This window comes from Antedon mediterranea, chromosome 4 (assembly GCF_964355755.1).
Source record: "Antedon mediterranea chromosome 4, ecAntMedi1.1, whole genome shotgun sequence".
NCBI classification, from domain to species: Eukaryota; Metazoa; Echinodermata; class Crinoidea; order Comatulida; family Antedonidae; genus Antedon; species Antedon mediterranea.
The window spans coordinates 32,635,274-32,649,677 of NC_092673.1; the positions used below are offsets into that span (position 1 = coordinate 32,635,274).

General features: G+C 31.8%; 1 long non-coding RNA gene across 1 annotated transcript; it reads left to right on the forward strand.

Annotated features, from left to right (window-relative positions):
* The first annotated feature begins 3,646 nt into the window (after positions 1–3,646).
* On the forward strand, positions 3,647–4,972 carry LOC140046406 (uncharacterized). The gene is made up of 3 exons (XR_011844777.1): positions 3,647–3,765; positions 4,274–4,388; positions 4,662–4,972. It is a non-coding gene; the product is annotated as an uncharacterized lncRNA (long non-coding RNA).
* Positions 4,973–14,404: the final 9,432 nt, after the last annotated feature.

The following is a 14,404-nucleotide window of genomic DNA, read 5'->3' on the forward strand; positions in this document are numbered from 1 at the left end:
GATAACAAATGTAATTGCTCTGTTTGTTGAATTTTCCTGATACTGCCATCGTCTGTAATGTTTGCTGGCAATCATTGTAGGCATATAAACGGCCACGCCTACTTGATGACATGTTTGTTTTGATCGTATTGTATGTGATTACTGCATAACCAGGGCATCGAACTGATTGCTTATCATTCGGCGACAATTTTATTATTTTGTTTTATAAGTTGCTAGTCAAATGTTTACCTCGATTCTTTAGTATCTGAGCAACACAGTTGATATAATCTTTTTGTCGGTAACTTCTGGATAACTTTGATTACAGTTAGTATTGACATGTACTATCATAAAAAAAAACTCATAGGTTTAAAAACTACAAGGTCATAATGACATTGCAGTGTAAAGTCACACATATGGAGATTGTGTTGCAATGTTTGAATATCTCTGTACAATGAAGCATGACCGAACGTAAAGTCATAGTGCTTAATTTATATGTATGTTGGATCGAGGGAAGAGTGAAATTTCAATCTTTCCTAGTTGGAACATGTAAGCCGAATAAAAATTATTTATCCAAATAACAAAAGTTGAATAATTTTAATTAAACTTATATAGTAGATGCTCTTCGCTTATGAATTGCCAGACAGAAATAACAATATAGCGTGGTTCCTTTAAAATTGGCCAATACTTCAAATTGGGTTAGAAGCATGATATTTGGTATGGCAAACTCGTATCGGAAATTCTTTTAAGATTTTAAGATAATTTAAATTTTACTTTTGACTTCAGATAATGTCCGATACCTCAGAAATAGTAAACCGTACATCCTAGAAACACGAAAACAATGGCAACTGATGTAGAAACAATACTTTCTATTCATGTTTCACCCAATACTATAAGAGATATTTAAAAATACTATATCTGGACCTATTTAGCGAACCTTCAAAATGAAAAAGATGCACTAATAAGATATTAAGTTCTGCATTGGTGATCCAACTTCATCACTACAGTAATTATGTAAAAAGGGAAACCATTCTTTCTCATTAGTATGCTGTGTGTATCTTAAATTAAAATATAACTGTAATCCAGCCCTCTCACAAACATTTACTTAAAAGGCAAAAAGGCCGTGCTCAGTTTAGTGAAACAATTTTACCAACCAAAAAAAGATGTTAAAATCAATAATAAATGACCAAACAATGCCATAGGCCTATATCATTTCCAAACGTGCCACCTTATTTTCGCCAAGTATAAGTTGTGAGACCCATGAATACTTTTTAGATTTCGTTTAGTAAAAGCTTGCGTCATCCATTTTGACCACAGAATCTATTATAATCCCAATGTTTTATATTACAGTATAATATTTTATTTTCCATACAGGGTTGCATTCATTGTGCAAGCTAACCATTCTAGATATCACAATTTTAATTACATTTAATTTTACATTTTTTTTGGTAGCTGATCATACTCTAGACCATGAATAAGCAAATGAACACATTACTACATGGTAACTTTAACTTTTAAACACTGGCACCAACCATGACACTAAGTATTACCATCGGCATAGATCTGTTTCAAACACGTAATTGTTTGCAAAAATAATGGTGTTATTATAAGGTTTATTTCTTGACTTGATCACATAGATCCCAGGGTCGAAAAATCTTTTAGGAATATAGACCTGGAAACATTTTTCAGAATGACTGGGCATGTGTTATCACGGTGATATTACTGTAAACGAATTATTTTAAATAAACAATACTTGATATGTGATATAATAGTTGCCAAAAAAAACCAAACTCATGGTTTAATATGACTCTACCAGAAAATGAAGCGAATTTAAGTAGAACTACATGATCAACGATATTGCACCCTCTTTTTTATTGTTAATTTTACTGTGAATAAGTATGATAATTCATATAAGCATTGGAATTCACTTTCAGTTCTGAACCGAAAATACTCATTGAAAGTTACATAATAATGCGCACCAATTAAAAAATTTAAACATAAATATTCATGAACTATATATATACGTATACGTATACGTGTGCGACGTTTCGACTTGTTTTTAACAAAGCTTTATCTGGCAATGACTAGATTTTAGTGGTTGCAAGGAGTACTGTTAGATTTGCTAGTTGTAGAGCAGCGCCCCATTATTCGTAACCTAGAGTCTGCTTTTTGCCGATGTTTTCGGCTTGCCAGATGAAGATTTGTTGAAAAGATAGTTAATATAAAAACCAGATGAAACATTTTTCGAATATTCATGAAGTTGATAAAAGTAAAGGATATACTATAAAGTTCATTCTTTTAGGGTATTGGCAAGCATAGTCAATCAGCTGCAATCAGTTGTGAAACGTCCACAACATAGTGCCATTATCTGACGTGATTCGAATTCTAAAAGCACAATTTATTTTTAAAACATAATCACCAAACACTTTTAGTTAGTATACGATTATTGTTATGATCATATATTTAAAAATATATAAGCCTATCGTAGGCCTACAATATTGTGAATAAAAGAATATGAATTTGTTTTGGCCGTCTTTGGAATGTTTTGTAATGATGTTGGTTGATTAGAACAAGAAGAAAACAGACTATCGGCGAAAACTCTGCAAATTATGTCTGTATAAAGTATGTAATGTATAAATGTATGGAAATTATATCGCGTGTGATACATTTTTGCTTTTACTCTGGCTGATTAGAATCTGAACAACAAACTGACAAACTTTTGTCAACTTCTGCAGACTTTGTAACAATGCTGGTTGCGTTGTTTGATTTGTTGATAACGTTGAATTTCTGTGTTAAAAGCGGTTAAAATGATATGGTTGTCGCTGATTACACTCAGATTGACATATATTATCATCACGAAAATCCCCCAAAAGTTTTATTAGATAGAAGATCATTACACAGGTCATACTTAGGTTATTGCAGTGTAAAGTCAGCAGACAGTAACGTTTATAGATATATTAGAGGATAGAAGAGGCACCAATCAAATGTATAGCAAATATACACATTATTCAAACAGCCAATCAAATGATACTAGGTTTAAGGAATTAGTATGCCTCATCAGGAGAATTATTTCTTGTACCGAATTATTTCAATTTGGGTAAAGTAAGCATGTGTATATGCATTCATGTGATAATAAAATATAAACAAATATCGTTTTGATTTTAAACTATAGTGAGCAAATCTAGCATAATTATGTTATCTAGCATAATTTTGATCCATCTAGCATCTAGCATTAATTCTAGACATAATTTTTCTAGCATAATCTGACATAGATCCATTTTGCCAAGCATATTTCCATTATTTTCTATGGTTTCTTTGGTGAAGATTAGGCATAATTTTGTTAGGCATCGTCTTGCATAATTTTGTGCTGCCGCCTATTTTCCATCGCTGGCCATCCAGTTTTAAAGATGTATTGTTCCCCTGAACAAAATTTTTTTTTTTTTTAAAGGCCATTTTAATGATACATAAAAGTTATTCACTTTGAAAAAAAATTGGATCAAAAAAAAAATTATTTACCTTAGAAAATCGTAATTTAAAGTAAAAAATAGTCAACCGGAAGTCGGTTGGCTGGCAGCCAGCTGGCTTCCAGTTTAATTTAACCCTTGACCTGAATTAGCTTATGAATTATGCATATTGTATGATTCTTGTGCGTGTATGTGACCTCTAGGTCATCAGAAAAAAAAACGACGTGATATGGCGAGACGACGATGTGGGAAAGTTCTGTAGTTTAACAACAACAAAAACAACTCCTAATTGAAGAAAAGACTATGGCTAGGCCCTAGCAGATTGGTAAGTAAGAACTGTAGTTTCTATGGTGCAGCTTTGTTAGTTAGTATAGAAAGCCTAGCTAGCCCATTACAGCTGTACTGGCTATCTAGTGTACTATCCCCTATCTATTGGCTAGGCCTAGAGTAGTAGCTAGTCTAGTAGTAGTAGTAGTACTAGGCCTAGTTGTAGGCCTGAGTGAGGGTTCACCCTGAGTGAGTAGCAGGCCTAGCTAATACTAATAGATACAACTTGTAAGCCTTATTAATAGCTATTGCCAACCTAGCTTTAAATAGGATTAGGCCTATAACATTCATCTGTGAGCGTGGAGTAAGGAATAAGGTTTTAGCATGGAGGTATAAAAATAAAATATTTTATACCTCCATGGTTTTATTGTGACTTGTGTGAATTTCGACACCACCAACTCGTCTTATTTTTAGTATAATACTATAATATTAATAATAGTTTTTAATTTATCATTATTCATATCACTTCATTCATTTTAAAACATTTAATTTTCTTTTCTATGTAGAGTTTGTGATTTAAAAAAATTATACATAAGAGCAGCGAAACTCAAAAAGCGAAAACTTGTGAATGGCTGCCAAAAATAGAAAATAAGGTCACCACCAGGGCCAGGAGAGATTATGGTGCTTGGTTTTTCCTTCATGATTAATTAGATTTTAATGCTAATATAAATTTGTGAAAATTGTAACTAGGCCTATACTGTACATCCAATAATGTAATTATTTTAGAGAAAATGACCAAATAATCTAAGTTAAATATTTTTTGGAATGTGTACTTTACAGTACTTAGTACCGTTATGTTGAAAATTCTTCCAACGCAATAACGTTCAAACCAACATTCACACAATTAAACTTTTTATGTACATATTTTAATAAATAATGTCTTTCTTTTAATAGGTATTAACACACTTGAATGAACAATATGAGCAAGTAGTGGAAAATGGTGAAGAAATCAACACAAAATGTGGTAGCAACATTCACAATATTTATTTGAACGTTTCTTACTATGACACTTTAAAATGGATGAACAACCACAGAAGACAAGCTATTGCTGTAATGCCACAATCAACACATCAATTAATAGTTGAAAATAAATTGTCAACAATAATGCAGAAATTCAATGAAATATACTAGTAATTAACTCATTTTTTACTGTACTGTACTGTAAATCTTCACACATTAAAATTATGGTGATTTTATCTCATGTACTGTAGTAGTATTTTTTATTTATTTAATGCTGTATACAAATGTTATTGCTCGAATTATGAAAACTATACAACATTTTAAAAGCTGGAAAACAACCAACACATTTGCCTAATGCTTTATGATAGTCATCCAATATTTATCTTGTGTTCCACTACCGAGTCTACTGCCAGTTGCCTTTAAAATGCTGTATGGGTGTAACTTCTGTTCCAGTCTTCATTAGCTTAAGTCTATAAATTGAAAAACAATGATGTATAAATACAAAAGTCAAATAGAAAAGTATCAGTGGTACATCAACATAGTAGGCCTATTTCCTGTAGCTAGTTGTGGAGTGATGGCTTAGCTAGGTGAGTACGATATATAGGACCTAGCTAGGCCTCAAAGTGGGTTCCCGCCTACTTTTCTGACCCGATTATCTGCCTGCCTACAGCTGCTGCTACACTACACTACACAGTAGTAAACTACAGTACTAACTAGGCCTAGGCCCTACTAGATAGTAGAAGTAGGCTTATATTATAGCCCTAGCCTAGATAGCTAAGCCTATAACTATACGCCAAAAACTATTATAGGAGGATGTGTCATTCATCTAAAATAGAATTCTACTTACCAGCAAATTAACGGCAGAGCTTTTTACATCATACGATCAGGGAAACCCCAACACTTTTTTCTGTTCTTCGCACATGTTTGTTTACGTGGTGAACAGATCGGATCTCCCCTGTTTGGATACTCATTAACATATCATGCATATTTATGAGCTGTTAGTTAACCATCGTTATTTTGGAATTTCTGAACTTATGAGTTCGAAAAAATGGTAAACTTATTTTGATTTTTTATAAGCGAAATCAATATTTTTTCCGGATTTTTTTTTCGGCGAAAGTGAATAACTTTATTATAACTACAAAATGGTCTATTCAAAATTTGATTTTTTTCATCTTTATTTTTCATGTTTTGGGGGACAATACAACTTTAACCCAAAATACATACAATTTAACACAAATGTAAATTTTAAACGTATGGATAAGCCTATACAGCAATCACTACCAAAAGGTGTTTGATAACATCCTTTCCCGCGGTTTGATTTGATGGTGGCTGGGAGATACCGTACCCTTCTCCGGCACGCAGTGTACTCTTATGAAAGTTGTGGTTCACTGTTTTACCCATGGCGTATGTAACTAAATTAAAAAGTGATAGGTAAATGTAATTTGTTTTACTCTGGTTTTCTCTCTCTTATCCTTCCCACTTCCGTTAGCCTTTAACAAATTGTAACATGCCACCACCGTCTTTTCCCTCAACATTATTATCTTCTATAGCGTTCTATTTATCGTCATGTTCAAATTTAGTTTCAGTGACTTGTTTATAACACAGCGGAAACCATCCCGATCATCATATTTGTTATATGTTACTCGTCAACTCATTTTTATTTGTTGTTTTCGTTTTTTTAATTTTTGCAGTCGGATTGTGTTTTCATCTTTTTAAAGGTTTATCTGTCATTTTTTTTTGCATTGTTCCCGTCGTCATAATTAACACTTTAAACCTGTTACTTTGTATTTATACTTTGTATTTATACAAATATAAATTTATAGTAATTTATTTATCTTCATCGTTTTTTTGTTCTACTTACTACTTACTGCTTCATACTAACACAATAAAGCACACACACAGAACGTGATTCTAATTCTAAAAGCACAATTTATTTTTAAAACCAAATCACCAAACAAATTTACTTAGTTTATACGATTATTATTTATGAGTATATATTTTATATATTTTAAAATACTAAAGTAATAGGCTTATCCCTAATATATATATCACTAATATATCACTAATATATATTTATATATTTAAAATACTAAAGTAATAGGTTTACCACTAATTTGAGCATATGAGCATTACATGCAGTAACATTAACATATCACCTAAACTACAATATTTCGATTAACTACGGTAGTTATATATTTATCATTAAAGCAAAGTTGAATATAGTAATTTACTGGCTGCTGTAATGATAGACCAGAGGACAAGCAAAACAGCGACCTCTAGTCTAGGTTCTAGACGTACGGCAATTCGGCTTAATATATTGATAAAAAAGAAAACAATTTTGGCATATATGGCGTGCCATAACTATACTAGGTAAAAGAAACAAAACAAATTGCCCGCTGATGGCGCTACGTAAAATAACGAAACAATCAAGACTATAAGCGATCTCACGCGGAAACAGTAATATAATGTAATATCATTATTGTTCATAAATTCTTCAATAAACTGGTAAAGCTTAACTAATTGCAAACATTTCTCAAAAATAGTTTAAAATTGTTACTTATTTTTCTCAAAATCATTTAAATTAATATTTCAAAACAGAGAATTAAACGTATAGGTCTACTACAAACTTGTAAACATTACACAACACTACTAAATTAACACATTAAATGAAAAGAATAATTATTATACAATAATATAGGTAATCTACATTATATAGGTATACATTAACAATAAGAATACAATAGCATAATGAAATGCAACTATATTAGCCTAAAACTATACAATATTACCATTACACCATTACAAACATATTAATTACGAAAATTATACGAAAAAACAACAAAATAAAATATATTTATGTTAATCAAAGGTAAAAACAAAATTTAAAAATATTTTGTTAATTCACCACGGCAAGTTAACTAATACTAATGATATACGAATTGATACAATAAATGTGAATGGATAATTGCGAGTGGATACAACGTACGAGTGTGGATAATAGTAATATACGAGGGATACAACGTACGAGTGTGGATAATAGTAATATACGACTGGATACAACGTACGAGTGTGGATAATAGTAATATACGAGGGATACAACGTACGAGTGTGGATAATAGTAATATACGACTGGATACAACGTACGAGTGTGGATAATAGTAATATACGAGGGATACAACGTACGAGTGTGGATAATAGTAATATACGAGGGATACAACGTACGAGTGTGGATAATAGTAATATACGAGGGATACAACGTACGAGTGTGGATAATAGTAATATACGACTGGATACAACGTACGAGTGTGGATAATAGTAATATACGAGGGATACAACGTACGAGTGTGGATAATAGTAATATACGAGGGATACAACGTACGAGTGTGGATAATAGTAATATACGAGGGATACAACGTACGAGTGTGGATAATAGTAATATACGACTGGATACAACGTACGAGTGTGGATAATAGTAATATACGAGGGATACAACGTACGAGTGTGGATAATAGTAATATACGAGGGATACAACGTACGAGTGTGGATAATAGTAATATACGAGGGATACAACGTACGAGTGTGGATAATAGTAATATACGAGGGATACAACGTACGAGTGTGGATAATAGTAATATACGAGGGATATAACGTACGAGTGTGGATAATAGTAATATACGAGGGATATAACGTACGAGTGTGGATAATAGTAATATACGAGGGATACAACGTACGAGTGTGGATAATAGTAATATACGAGGGATACAACGTACGAGTGTGGATAATAGTAATATACGAGGGATACAACGTACGAGTGTGGATAATAGTAATATACGAGGGATATATAACGCACGAGTGTGGATAATAGTAATATACGAGGGATACAACGTACGAGTGTGGATAATAGTAATATACGAGGGATACAACGTACGAGTGTGGATAATAGTAATATACGAGGGATACAACGTACGAGTGTGGATAATAGTAATATACGAGGGATACAACGTACGAGTGTGGATAATAGTAATATACGAGTGATATAATAATGATTATTACACAATTATATGTGAAACAATAATTTTGAAAATATTCTTCTATCTCAAGTTAAGGTAACTATTTCCTAATAAAGCAAATCTAACTCTAAATTTACAATTTGTATTAAAAAAAATATTCATACATTCATTCATTAATTTATTCAATAATATGTAGGCCACTGGCCCAAGTACAATAATAGAAAATAATTAAAATATACATTACATTGAGTAGTGGTAACAGCAAAATAACTATTTTTTTTTTATATGCGAAAAGGGTTTACTAACTATAGACGATGTTTTAATGTTATATATAAGGCTAACATTACTTAATACCGCACAATTTGCACAGTAATATTATTGAAAACATTCATCACTGAACTAGAATTTAATTCGTCACTTTGACGAATTATAGGTGATCATTTTATCATTTTAATAAAATTAACATTTTTTAAACATGCATGTACGTTAACATACGATCGTTAAAAGTTGATGTACGCCATCCTATGACATGATGCATATACACTTATAGTGCTGTGTTCTACCTATTATGTGTCATACAATATGTACAGTACTGTATATCTATATACAGTGTAGCATAGGTGAAATTACGGGACTCATATCGTGTTCTAATTTTTTGGTATGATGGAATTTTCAAAATAAACTCGAAGATGACAATTTCGAAAGATAATGAATTGAGCAAATAAATATAAGGATTGGAAGAAAATTTGACACGTAGAAGCGCAATGCGCGGTCTTTGAAATGTGTATAACTTTGACTAAAGAAATTTAAAAACTACTTTTTAACTTCAACTGGCCATATGATAACATCACAACATCCGATAGGCTTAATTTTAATATGAATTCATATCTAAATTTTATTAGCTTTCATAATAAGTTACAATCTTCAAGGTCACCTTTAATTCTGAAGAGCTATAAGATATTAAAATGTATGGTGTAGCTGAAATTACACGACCTAGGTTATTCAGGTTTTTACGCGTGATGACGTCATCAAAATAAAAATGTTGACAACTCATTAGAAGAATAATTAATTGAGCAAGCACATACTAAAAGTTGTGCAAAAATCGGGCTCAAATAACGGAGATGCGCTCTATTGAATGTGATAAACCACACAAAAAGATAAAAATTCCTAATTTTTAAATTCAAGTGGCTATTTGATGACGTCATACCATTTTGTACGTCTAATGTGTATATACATTTGTATCTACAACTTATTGGCTTCCATAATAAAAATTGGGAGTCATCTGCCATTCTGAAGAGTTATATTCATTTTAAAAAGTCCTTATTTTTTACCATTTTTAGCACTTTTGTACAATTCGTGTGCGCATTTTGTCATTTTTAACGTGCTCGTATAGCGTTATTTTAAGTCGGAATGGACTCAAAATTGGTGAATGTACTAAGGATTGTGAGTAGAAGGTGATTTATACATCAAATTTTATTTTTTACGCATTTTAAGAATCGTGCGCACAAAAACGCATTTTTGCGCAGTAATTTTTTGAAACGCGCAAATGGCCTAATTCATGCTCTAAATTGATCAAAACCTAATTTTGCGCGTTTTAAATTTTTAACGCGCGATTTCACGTGCATGACCTTGAAACGCGCAACTTTTTAATTGCTAATATTTTTACCCTTGACCTGAAGTTTACCTGTAGTGAATTTCATTAATATGTCATAATGAATTATGGAGATATGATTGATAATGTGATTTCACAAAATGGCGTATAAATGACGTCACGGATGAGTGATCACGATGGAAAGCTAATTAGGATTAAGTTATATTATTTGAAAGATATTCTGAAATTTTGGTAATCATTGACATTAAACTTTTTGAGATAATTGTTACACAAAATAGTGTACAGAAACAATAAAAAGAAAAAAAATAATAATAGTAAAGATTTCATACAATAACAATAGGTGATCATTTTATTCTAAATGATCACCTAATTAGATAATGATGACACCAATATTACAGAGTAGGTTTATTATTATGTTTTAATGAAAAATATAATTGACAATTGACAATGATCAAATTAAAACGTATAGATATGCCGTCACATTTTATATTGAATTGTTCTCAACTGTTACAAGTGTCGTCTTATTAAATTGTATTGTTCCGATGGTCCCCATGATCAGCTTCAGCTGGATGGACCACCCTATTGCATAATAAGTAAACATTGATTTAATACCTATGTTAATAGGATTATGCATAGTGTGGAATATACATTTAAATAATGTTATATTTTAAGCTTCAACATTAATCCAAGTATTTAGTACTTTACTACAATAAAATACAGCTATAAAATTCAATGTATGATGATACTATATAAATGGCAATTTGTATTGTTTTTAGACAATCTTCCAAAAACTTGCAAATTCCTGTTATTATACAACAGTGTAATATTTCAGAATGCCATGGAAATCCTACATGCCACTGTCCCGTACACATATAACAGTACATGTCATTCAAGTAAAAGTAATAAAATTGCAGGTCTCTCACTCAAAGGCAATACATATGCCATCCGAAACCAGTCATTGACGGACTGATACTAGGGAGCTTTTGCATCAGGACAATAAACGACAAAAATCAAAACGCCGACTGGGGGACTAACATAAAAAAGGACGATAAATGTAGACGCGTGCATTCGCTTTGTACTGATCGACCATTTTTTATTGTTGTTTCAAAATGACGTCATAAACTTTGCTAAGTAACAAATGATTGTGTTTGCTGAAGCAATCCAATCTGAACCAATTTATTTACTGAGCTGCAAACGAAATTATATTGCGACAGGTAATATTCATTGTGGTAATTTTTTTCTAATAAAGCGCACTGTGGTTACTGAATGAGAATAAAGCACAAACAAGGCAATCTCAATCAAATGTGCGTGATATGTGGTTAGAACAGGGAGTTCAACTCCCTGGTTAGAACTTTTAAGACTGAAAACCAAAATCAGTTTTCGCCATCTTCTGCATGTTTTGTAATGGTCTTGGTTAGTTAGCAACAGGGCAACAAATCAATCTGTGAAAACTCTGTCAATGTGTTGAGTGTGTATAAAGTTGATAGGATTTTGAAATTATATCGGTCATGTGATGTTTCATTTTACTCTGTCTGAGGAATTAGAAGCTGAGCAGCAAACTGATACGAATTTGTTTTCGGCAACGTCTGTATGCTTTGTTACAATGTTGGTTGCTTAGTCTTCAAAGTATGTGATACGTTACATTTCTTTGTTAATATTTGTTTAAAATCTTTGTAGGTGGTTGTCGCTGATTGATTACTAAGATTGACATATTTTACTTATTTAATTACTTTACTTTCTTGTACTAAAACCACGAAACTAGTTATAATGTAACACAAAACAGTTACCAAACGCACAGCAATAGAGAATCAGATATTAAAAAAAAAATACTTTAATGTTCTTACATTAGAGAAATACTACGAATGATTTAAATAAACTTTGGGGCATTTGTTCTATTATGATTTTTTTTAAATTGAGGTTAAACATTGTTTTAACTTTTGCATTTTTCATTTGTCTAATATCAGTGCGTGCTCCAAAATCGAAAAGAAAGTGTGTGCTATTTTCAACAAATATGTGCGTATAATGGGGAAGCACTTTGGCCAATGTGAATGTCCGATAAACGACCGTAAATATTTGAAGTTACTGCCTTGGCTCAGCATTGTGAAACACATTAATTTTGGCCAACTATGCATTCATTTTAATATTATTGATCTTCATGAAGATCCGTCTCCAGCATTCTTTTACTACTGTTTGCACATTATATATCACAAAAACCAGACACGTTGATTTCTGCTACCTTATTTAAGGATAATAAAACCGACTGTAAATCTTCCTACCTCTCGTGACCTTGTTTTCTCTTTTTAGTCATGCTAAAGTTTAGTTGTAAAGACTTGTTGTTACATAGCAGAAACATAATAATGTTGAAAGAAATAAAAAAAAAATTATTTTGACATCTTTATTATTGACAACGGTTTTCAGCGAAGCAAAAATGAAACGCTACCACAAAAAAAATGCGCAATTTAGATTGCTTTTTTATTAAAGTTTGTTATTAGTGTTTCCAATGTATGCGATAATATTGTCATCGTCCGTATGCATATTTGCTCAACAATATTATAATGTAGGGTTTATAGACAAGCGCGGTTTTCAGAGAGGAAAAATGAGACGGGACAATAATTTTATCTCTTCGATGATTCAACAAAGTTTCTAAATGTGAAAAAAATGTGCAATTGAATAAAATTACAGTAGTACGCCATTCAAGTAAGGGCAATACAATTTCTGGTTTCTCACTGAAAGGCAATGCACAGTGTCATCCGAAACCAGTCATTGACAGCCTAATACTGCTCTCAATTATGAGGACGCCTAACAAATCAAATAACAAGTAATACAGGCATACACTTTCAGGTGAACTGACAACAAAAATTATAATGTGACACGTAATATTCATCTCATGTTTCGTCGTAGTAGTTATTTGTCTCAATAGAGAGATAGATTTTATATAAATATCGCACACACAAGAGACACCCTATTAACGGGTTGCTCATTATACCTTCCACAATGCGAATAAACCAAATCAGTCTTAATATCTTAATTGTATGTAAATTATATACTATAGTGAGCGAAGATAGCAACCAACCGAGAAAACATACGCTGGACACGCGAACACGCAAGTGCACACGTTCCTCCCGGGTTGACTTTACGCTGAATACATTTTTACGTTGTTTACACCGGTCTATATTTCCACATTTCTGCGTCCCGGGTACGACTCGGATTATACAATTTTTGATCATTTCCACATGTAAAAGTGACGTATTACTGTTGCATAATCTTTTATTGATTATCCATTGAGTATTTTAGTAGGCTTACGTATAGTAACGTGATCTTTCAAATCACATTCTGCTCTATGATTTTCTTATGTCCTGTTTTTTTTTTCTTTTATTATTATTATTATCCTGTTTTAATCTTTCAAAATAAGTCGGTTATTCTAACTGTGTTTTTAAATTCAAGAATAATTTTAGTGAGTAAAATCAATTTTGTTTTAATGGAAATTTCTTCATTTTGTCTCTTTCTCTCTCTCCACTCTCTCTTTTCTATTTAGGCAAATTGCCAGGGATAACCATAAGCGAAATCATTCACATCCTTCTTAAAGGTTGCAATCCCATTCACAAGACAAATATATAAACAAAATGCTCTGCATATTACAAGTGGAATTGTATTTTGTCAAGCATAATAACCACGACGCCACTCAAACACTTCGGCATTGTAGTTTTCGTCATCACTTTATCATCATTATACTATTGTTCAAGAATATATATTTAAAATAATTTGAACATATCCTGTCTACGCACAATACAAGCAGACATATTTAACACACTAATCAACTAATTTTACATTTATTTAAAAAAAAAACAATTATTCGTAAAAAGACAATAATTTTGGCATTATGGAGTGGGGAGTGTCATAACTATACTTAAAAAATAAAAACGTCCACACCGATGGCGCTAGGTAAAAAGAAGTAATAACTAGAAACTTGTATAAAGGTCTAAGCGTTCTCACGGGTGATAGCCCTTAATATTAGTATTAGGCATTATTAGTGTATAATGCATAATATTTTAGAA